The following is a 9,479-nucleotide window of genomic DNA, read 5'->3' as shown; positions in this document are numbered from 1 at the left end:
ACCAATTTTTATTTTAATAAGTAACTCACCACAAGTGGAGAGGTTTCAAAAAAGCCTGATGATAATGCCAATGATTACTGTCACTCAGTGATAAAATACCTCTCTTGTTTTCCCTAGGAAAGATCACAAGAGAGCAGATCAGATCTCTAGCTCAAAATTGCTTCTAAACTAGGCAGTGAATTCCACCACTTTCACTTGGGGGGATTTCACATCAGCACAAGACAGGCAGGGATCAAGATCTGCAATTAGTTGTTTGTTGGCATATCTTTATTTATTAGTTCTGTGACACAGCTATTGATCAGCCATCACATTGCTACTTATAATTCAGGTACTGCTGTCTTGAAACTTAGCTGTGGATTGGTTTGTGTGAAAGGAATTTTTGTAGAAGGGTAAGCATGATTTATTTCAGTGAAATGATCTGTCTGCTTGGTCCCACTGCAGGGAGAGGCTGTAAAAGCACAGAGCTTAGTTGGGCTGTCAGCTGCTTCTGGAAAAACTACGGGTTAAAAGCTTTTTTCTTTTGCTCAGGGACTCTCAACTAATAGGAAAAATCTTAAATGTAATAAAACATGGTGTGGATATGTACATGTATATATTTACATATATATAAAATACAGTTTCTTTTTCTTCTGAGAAAGTTCAAGTAGCCCACTTTACCACCTATGAAGCAAAGTCATGAAAGCACACAGTGGGTGTAATCAGGTTTAAAACCCCTTACAGTGGGTTTAGAAACCTCTGTATTAATTTATCTGGAAAATACCATCTTGACCTTCTTGAGACCCAGAGATGTCTTCAAAAGGACACTCTTTGGCAGAACACACCTCCAGCATAAGCCAAGGTTATTTATGGAGTTCCTGTGCCAGGCTATCTTCCTGACAGGAAAGGTCAGCCTCCTCGTATCTCAAACAAGCATGGCAGAGACTCTAACCTCAGTCAAAGTCTATCATTATGAGGAAATCAAGCTCAACTCCACTGAAACTTTTTTGTTGTTGATGAGACTGGTTTAAATAGCATCTGGGCTAAAACCTAAAAATAATGCTTGTTATCCGAAGATTGCCTCTCAAGATAATTCAGCATCTCAGGGACTGGTCTCATATCCTGTAGTAGGACAACTGCACGTTAGTAGAACGCTTTCTGTCCCTAGTGCCATCCCAGAGTAGGTGACAATTGTAAAGTTTCTCCAGTTTGACTCGTCTTGAGTTTGTGTGAGTTCTAAAATTTGATTTTAAAATTAACTTGAGCCCATTTAAGATGATATTGTCTCTGAAGGAAGATGTACTTTTTTTCTCTCCCTTGGCTCAGTGATTCTGTGCCTTTTCTTGTGTCAGCATTAGTATTTTCATAGCTTTATGGTCTGATTAAACCTGAGTAAAATGTAGCCACTCAAAAAAAATGCCAAAGTGGTCAACTAATGTTCATGCAAAGGAGTCAGTAGGAACAAGAACCACGTGAGCAGAGCGAGGAGAAAGGATGGATTGTTCCTTCCAGAGGTTTTTGCTGAATGTGAACCTGTCCTTGGAAGCTGCATCACCTGCAGTTGGAGTATAGCTCCTAGATGCCTCTGTAGAGCCAATTGTTGGACTTTATGTCAAACAACTGCTGTTCTTTTGCAAATTCTGATTTTTCAGTGACTCCCTGATACCATCCAGTTTGACGAAAATGTTAGAAAGGCCTTGGATTTATTAAAGTGCAGAATAAAAACAAGTTTCGAAACTAGTTGCAAAATGGCATTTCTGTACTTTTTTTTAGAACTGTGTGTACAGCCTTGGGAAGAGAATAAGCCAACTATAAAAAAATATTCTGAATCCCTTAGGATAGTACAGAAGAAAGAATAGCTCTGCCTTTTACATTAGTCTAACTAACCAGGTTCCCACTCGTCGATACCAGAATGAAGAGGAAAAATATTTATCCCTCCCTTCAACCGAATATGGAATTCAAATAAAAACAAAGTAAACCAGCCAGACAAATAGTACAACTTCCTGCTCCAATCCCTCTAAAATTCAACTTTACTGACACATGCTTGGAAAAGATTCAGTGCCCTAAATTACCACTGAGAGTAAATAATAATTACCTTTGCCATGACAGGAGATTTTGGGTAAGTGTCAGCCTAAGGACAGCATATGAGACTATCTGTTGGGAGTTTTCCTTTGCTGCTGTAGAAGGTTTTGATTGGACAAGGAGAGACAAAGGAGGACTGAAGGGGTACTCAGGCCCGTGGTGGCATCAGAAGCAGCAAACGCTTTTCCAGCCAGACTTCCATTCTATCTGTTTCAGTCCTGACCCTGTGTCCCTTGCCCTTTAGTGCTCACAGTCTGGAAAGTGCCACGGGACCGGCTAAGGAGAGACAGGGAATGTGGCTGCTGTGTTAAAGGGCAGTGGAGGAGAGTGGTGGGTACTGAGAGAGAAAGGGAGAAGACATGAAGATGAAGAACAAGATCATCCTGTGCCACAGCTGTAGAGAAAGTACAGAGAGGAGCAGACCAGTAAAAGTGTCCGGAATCTCTCTTCTGTCCCACAGCCTTTCAGAAATGCCATGTCCAGCAGGCTCTGCAGCCAATTTTTTTTCAAATTCTGACTTTTGTGAAAACCTCCTTGAGATGGATCAAGGATGGATATTCCCCTAAGACCTTTTCCTAGCCCCTCCAAACCTTTACCGATTCTTTGAAGACCTTTCAACTCCCTGCCGATCAGCTTGAATGCCCTCAGCCCCTTTTGCTTTCCTGAAATTTGACTAATACCTTCCTGTTCTACAAAGTACCATGCCTTTTTCCTTCCTTCCTCTCCCAAATCCTTTTGCCATTACCACAACACTGAATTTTGCCTATCCTTGGGACAACACAATTACAACTAGTCAATACAGTTGAACAACCTGGAGTGCAGTGGGACCCTCAGATGGTACCACTCACTGTGCCCAAACTACCTCTGCTTGGAAAGAAATGAAAACTCTTTTCTTTACCACTGAACACCCTCAGCAACACCTACACAGGACCTACACCTGCTACTGGGATTTTTATACATCTGGAATGATTGTTCTGACCTGCAGACTAATCATGATGTCTCCCAGCAACTCACCACCCCACATTAACTCTCCTCTGTTGGCCTTTCTCAATATTACATTTCAGTTTTCACTGTCCTCACTTTTTCAGTTTTCTCTACAATGAATTTCTTTTTTTTTTTTTTACTGCAAGAGGATGTGAGACAGATGTTTTCAGAAGGTGAATTAGAGGTTTTGGCAGTAGAATGAGGAACTTATGGGCTTTTGGCACCTACAAAAAGAATGGCAAGTGCCTTGGGTTGGGGATAGGCATGTTAACTTTCCTTCTTGTTTCCTTCTGGCTTTTTTCTTAGAGTAGCTACATTTGAATTGTTTTCCATAGGTCATGTTTCTAAGTATACCGGTTTATTATGGTTTTATTTGGCCTTCAATCGATGATATCCCTAATTTAGGCCCAGTAACAAGAATTTAGATATAGAATTATATACACATGTAAATATATATGTTTCATATACATATATATTTAGTTCTACTTATCAACATTACCTATACATGTCGACACATACTTTTTTAGGGATGGATATTGGCATTTAAGTCACTCCCATGGGCAGGAGAAGGTAATAGCTACACCCAAGAAAACTCTAAGAACACTTGACTCCAGCAAAGGTGTTCTCTATGCAATGAATACTGCATTATCATTCTTTCGGTGCCATAGAACTCCATTATGAGTTTGGTACGTGCTTACCTTAGGTGCTACGACTATGTCATAATTTATGATCAAGAGGGCCTTGAATGAATCTGCCAGCTATTATGGCTGCATTACCCTACCTGTTTATTTGTATGTTCTTACATGAGATGCCAATTTCTTTGAGGTTAATTGTCTTAGCAGGTGTAACTCTGAAGTTAATTACATATGAGGCAAGCTAAGCATATTGGCCTCTTTTCTCAGTGAGAACAGAAGAAGTGAGACTGAAAGGTCCCTGCTAGTATATAAAAAATTCTGTACACAGAGGTATAGCTGGTCCTGCAATCCTGCAATATGTCTGCTCTTTCTGCTCCCAAATATTCTCTCTGAGATGAGATCACAAAAGGGTTAAATGAAATGTTTTACTCAAGTGTTATGGGATTTGCTGATACTTTGTTGTTATAAAAATAAAAGGGCTACAGGGGCTGTTGCTTCCTTGACTCTCTAGGAAAAAATGGATCTGTACGTTAAACTGTGTGTATTCCCACGCTCTGTCCAGAACATCATGAACATGGTTGTTTTTTTAGGCAAGAGGTACCTTGATTATGTGCAATATTAGAGGCATGCTCAAAGGGGGAAGAGCAATATGGAACCTTCATAATTAAAGTTTTCCTGATTTTGGTGAGTTTAACATGGGAGTCATTGAAATCCTTCATTCTTTGTTATCGCAATTTTTTCAGGTTGAAAGTTTTGAGTAGGAGCAAAGAGGGGAATTATGTATGTAGAAGGGAGGGACTTAAAGACGACCACTGCTCATCACTTTACTAATAATTAACATAAAAAGCTATGAGACATTCTGGCTTCTAAATTTTTGGCATTTTTTCAGTTTTTTTAAGTATTGGATGGTATACCTCAAATTTTTTCAGTAATGAAATTGAACTCTGTCCAAAAACATGAAGTCAGCACAAGTTCTGAGAGCACGTTGCTCTCTGAGTTCTCACACTTTTAAAGCCTTATAGACTCCATATATACTCTCTCCTTGGTGTGTTCCCTACTGCTGAGGATGGAATCACCTACCTTGTGCAAACTGGTTAAATCTGTTGATTTTCCTGCCTTTATTTGCCCCTATTTTCCAGCTGTCTGGTGTGTTGAGCTCTTCCCAGACTCAGTGATCACTTGTTTACTGTGCTGGAGTTGAAACTCTTGGCCAGCTGGCAGCTGAGAAGGGAAGAACCACAGCTTTTTGGTGCATTAAATTGTCATATTAGGCTCTAGCTTGGAAAAACTTTTGCTGGCTTTGTTTTCTTTTTCCCAAAGCATGACATGACAAATATACTGGGTTTTCATTTGTTGGGTTCTTTTGGTCTTCTTTATTTAATTTTGGGATACTAAAAAAAAAAAAAATCTTACAGCTCTTCTGCTAGGGTAAGACACGTGTCTTTTTATTGCAGTGACCTTGTTTGGTACTGAATTACTATGCAACCACTAATGAGGGAGTTACCTTAGAAGAAATGGTAACCAAAAAGAATCAGTGTTTTGGGAGGGGTGTAAGTGAAGAAACACAAATTTGAGACTGAAAATTATTTCAACCATTAATTTTCTTCTGGAGGCAAGTGATAGTGATGACAACAATCTGACAAATTGTAAAGCTCTGTCATGAATTGAGTCAATTATGTTCTTTTGTCTGTCTCACCTGCACTCTATCCTCTGTTCTGGTTACCCCTCAGGGAAACTATTTTTAGTATTGCAGTCCTAAGACAAATTGTAGCTGGGTATAACTTCCATACCATCTGATTCCATTGCAGGGAAGATGGAGCAGGGCAGAAGAGCTTCCTTAAAAAATTGAAGAAGTCTAGACTCTTCCATCCCACAAGAGCTATGCACAGGCAGGTAATCCTGATTCTGGAACTGTGCCTTAATGCATTTTTAAAGCAGTCCTTTTGTAGCCAGCATATGCATGGTTTCATATTAAGAGACTACATGTATTTGCCCATGCACATTTCCCCAGAAAACATGGAAATTGTTCTGGGATACCTGGATTAGCATCCATGCTTCTAGGATACAGAATTCTGCATTTTCATGTGTGCTGTATGTAACTCACCACATTTCTCAATATTTTTTGTACGTTCACCCTATTGTGTTCTTACACAGAATAATCATTGTTGGAATATTTTGTTCAGGTGAATGGGTTTGAGCAGGCGCAGTGAGAAGAAAGTTACCCAGCGGGTATAAAGTTGCATGTCCTAGAAGTTATTTATTTCTTCTACCTCTGGCCACGTTTTAGAAGAAACAGTTGACCTTTAGCTATGCCACTCAAAGCTCTCCAAGTTTGGTAGATGAGTTCTGAGAGCCCACTGAAGCACTTTAGACAACTGCAGTGAAGGGGTGCCTGACTCCTGAGTCTTGCATGGCACTGGGCTTTCAGCATGGAGGAACCACTTTTAAAAGGCCATGTGTTTCTGGAATTTAGGTGACTCCAGGTTAAGAAACACTTGAGCAGAGTTTTGCACAGAATATAGTTTGGGATTTAGCACACAAATTTTACATGATCTTATGTCTGGCTTTGGAATGCCCACATATGGAGAAAAATAAAATGAACTGCTGGCTTCACTAGCAGATGCTGTATCCTCAATATTTTTGATTAGACCTTTTTTACTAAGGTTCCTGAACATGGATTTATGAACTAACCTCTAAAAATCTTGGCTGAAGTTCTTAAAAGGAATTAATCTCTCTTATACTACCCACTACGAGGCCCCCAAAACTTCCAATGGTTAAATTGTTTAAGAAAGAAAGAGCAGCTGTGCCACACTAAGTCATGGGTATACTAGGCTTGGCACCCTCCAGGAGTGGAAAATAATGGATGCTTGGGGTAAATTGTAAGAATAGGACAAGCACAGAATGATATTTGTCCAGGATCCACTCCAGCCAATTCAGGGATTCCCTGCACCAGAAGCTATATATTTGTATTTAATTGTTGTGAGTAATTTTTTTCCATGAATTTGTCCAAACATTTGAATACATGTCATTTTTATCCCCACTGCATCCTGCAGCAGGTAGCTCCAAGGCTTCACTGTGCTCCACATGAAGTAGCAAATCTTCCTGTGCTTCTTGGAACCTGCTCTTTGCTGGGATCTTTAGAAAGAAACATTGGTTTGTAACTATTTACCATTTCTTTGCAATTCAGGGTTTCAGAGGCTTTTTTATATGTCATTATTGACATGATATCGTTGAAACTTAACAGGAGCATGAGTACATTTCAAGCTAGAATTTAACAGTAAACTTGTCTGTGGATTTATAGTCATGTTCTAGAACCTCTTCTGTTCCTATATAAACTCTTCAAAAATAATTGAATCCAGGGTAGACACAAAACAATTCAAGGAAATAAAAGTTCATGTTCCATTCATATTGGCAGGAGAGATAGATTGAGGTTACGGCAGAAATAATGAAAAATCCCCTTTAATTACTTTTGAGAGCTGAAAGTGCCAGAATTGAGAATTACATGAGGTTCTTGAGCAGAATTGCACCTGTGTGATTATGTACATATGTCCACACTGACACACAAAACTGCCAAGGCTGTCTGTGCTAGAGGAAAGGTGGTGAGTTTAAGTCTAGGCAACACAGAGTGAGGTTCAGTGCCCTGGCAAAAAGATGCTGTTGGCTACCATGGAAACCAATTGGACCTTCTGTGTAAGGGACATGTTATCTGTGGGAACAAAACAGGAGTGACTATTTCTCAATATCACAATTACCTACAATTAATCTTTCATATTAGGATTGTCTTGAGTTATTTGCATAAAGCATTATTCACTTTGCTCCAAGTCTTATGTGAGTGGGGGCAGCCTGACCTTAGCAAGAGTTCAAGGGTTTGACAGTCAACTTGAGAACCTGTTTTATAATGTGTAATTTTAACAGCATTTTGGGTATGGCTCTCCCAGTGCAGCTTTCATTTCAGCCTTTAAAACCCAAACTCTTTGCAGATGGCAGTGTGCACAGAGGAGAAGTGGTGGAAAAGTCTGTTATGAGCTGTCACAGCAAACTAAATCTGGCTGTAGTCACACAAGTAGCAGTTACATTATCCTGCAACATCAGCAGTAGCTTTTAAGTGAAAACATGATCATGCATGATGTTTGAGGGCTATTACTAACATTGGTTATGGAGATGAAAATTTGTATTTCAAGTCATTGCAGCATCTTTGAAGATAAATGTGGGTGGGTGTGTGTCTCTGTATACAAAACACTCAATTAGGGGTCCTTTTAAACATGTCAATTTTACAGAATTGTGACTTGACAGGCATCAGCAGAGGCATCCCTGACTTGCACAGGCATAAAAACCCAACAGATCTGGGCCTGTGCATCACACAGATGCTCAGTAACTTGCTTGTGTATATTTATAATCAGATATAATACACAACATTGTGTAAGCATATACACACCACAACATAAAATAAATGTATGCACATAACTGTCATTCATGTTGGTTAGAGGTTGAACCTTGCTGCATTTGCCTCTCATCTAACCAATACAAAATAGAGCATCTGTGAGGTGAGCTGCATTTTAGAAAATGAGTCAGTACACAGGATGATACAGCACAATTTGAGGGGCTTTTTCATATTCCACATCTCTGATGGCTATAGATTTTTAACGTAGTTACTATAAAATACTGGCAAGAAGTACAGTTTAAAAAAATGCAAATGAGCTCAATGAAGTCTCCAGGGCTTTTCGAATATGTAAGGTTATCCAGCCTGTTTACAGACCACAGTCTGCTAGAATGAAACAAAATCAAACCAAACCCTTGCCCTGAAGATATAATTGGCAAGGTTAAGAATCTTACAATACCCCAGGGAGAGTAGTTGCATCTCTACCTCACCACATATTATTGTTGAAAATATTATTCAGCTGTTTATTTATCTGGAATTAGCAGATTAGGGAGTAGTGTTTTAGTGATACCAAACATCTGTGATAGCAGCTTCAGAGTAATAGGCTGAAACAGACACTGTATCATCACTTCGGGGAAGAATTTAGGCAAATGCAATTGTGACTACAGTTTCTTCTTTTTTCTTTCTTTTCCCAGTCAGCTCTGCTAACAGCTATCTGGGCTCAGACCCCAGTTCTTGAATCTCACATTTTATTAAGTATTCACTTTGCCACTAGTCTTTCAGAAACAGCTTTGTGTAAGGTATTAAAGAACAAGTAAGCCAAATCAACATTTCAAGACTCTCATACGGCTTTCATATAGCTGGGCAAAGTGTGTCTTTTCACAATTGCAAACCTTTCTTCAAGCTGGATGTTAACACTTTCAGAGTAACTTTTAATGCCAAAACAACGTCCTTCCCTTTCAGTTCAAAGAAAACACAACATCTGTCATAATGTGAAATGTAGATTTAATGCAAGTGTCAAGTCAGGCACTTCGTAATGAGGTAAAAACCCTTGAGATTTTAAGTCTTTCTTCCACGTTATCCTATTACGGGGGGGGAAAGGAAATAACTGTTTCTTTGGCACTTAGCAGCTTTTCTGTGTCCCTTATCTATCCTTCCCGGACATCTTCTGTAAATTAGTGGATTTTTCCTGGCAGTGTCCCTGAGAAGGAGGAAGGTGTGGTAATGTTTGCTTTGAGGCCGAGGGAAACTGAGGCACAGAGTAGACACAGTCCAGACCTGCCGCGGCACTGCCCGGAGCCCTCAGCCCCGACTGGGGCGGTGACGGGTCCCCAGGGGAAGGGCAGCGATCCCGAAACTGCGGCTGCATCCCGACACTGCGGGGCGGCGCGGTGGTGGCGGAAGCGGTGGGAAGGGGGGAAGCA

Source organism: Corvus brachyrhynchos, unplaced genomic scaffold, assembly GCF_000691975.1.
Source record: "Corvus brachyrhynchos isolate BGI_N302 unplaced genomic scaffold, ASM69197v1 scaffold633, whole genome shotgun sequence".
Classification (NCBI taxonomy): domain Eukaryota; kingdom Metazoa; phylum Chordata; class Aves; order Passeriformes; family Corvidae; genus Corvus; species Corvus brachyrhynchos.
Note: the sequence above shows the minus strand (reverse complement) of the source record.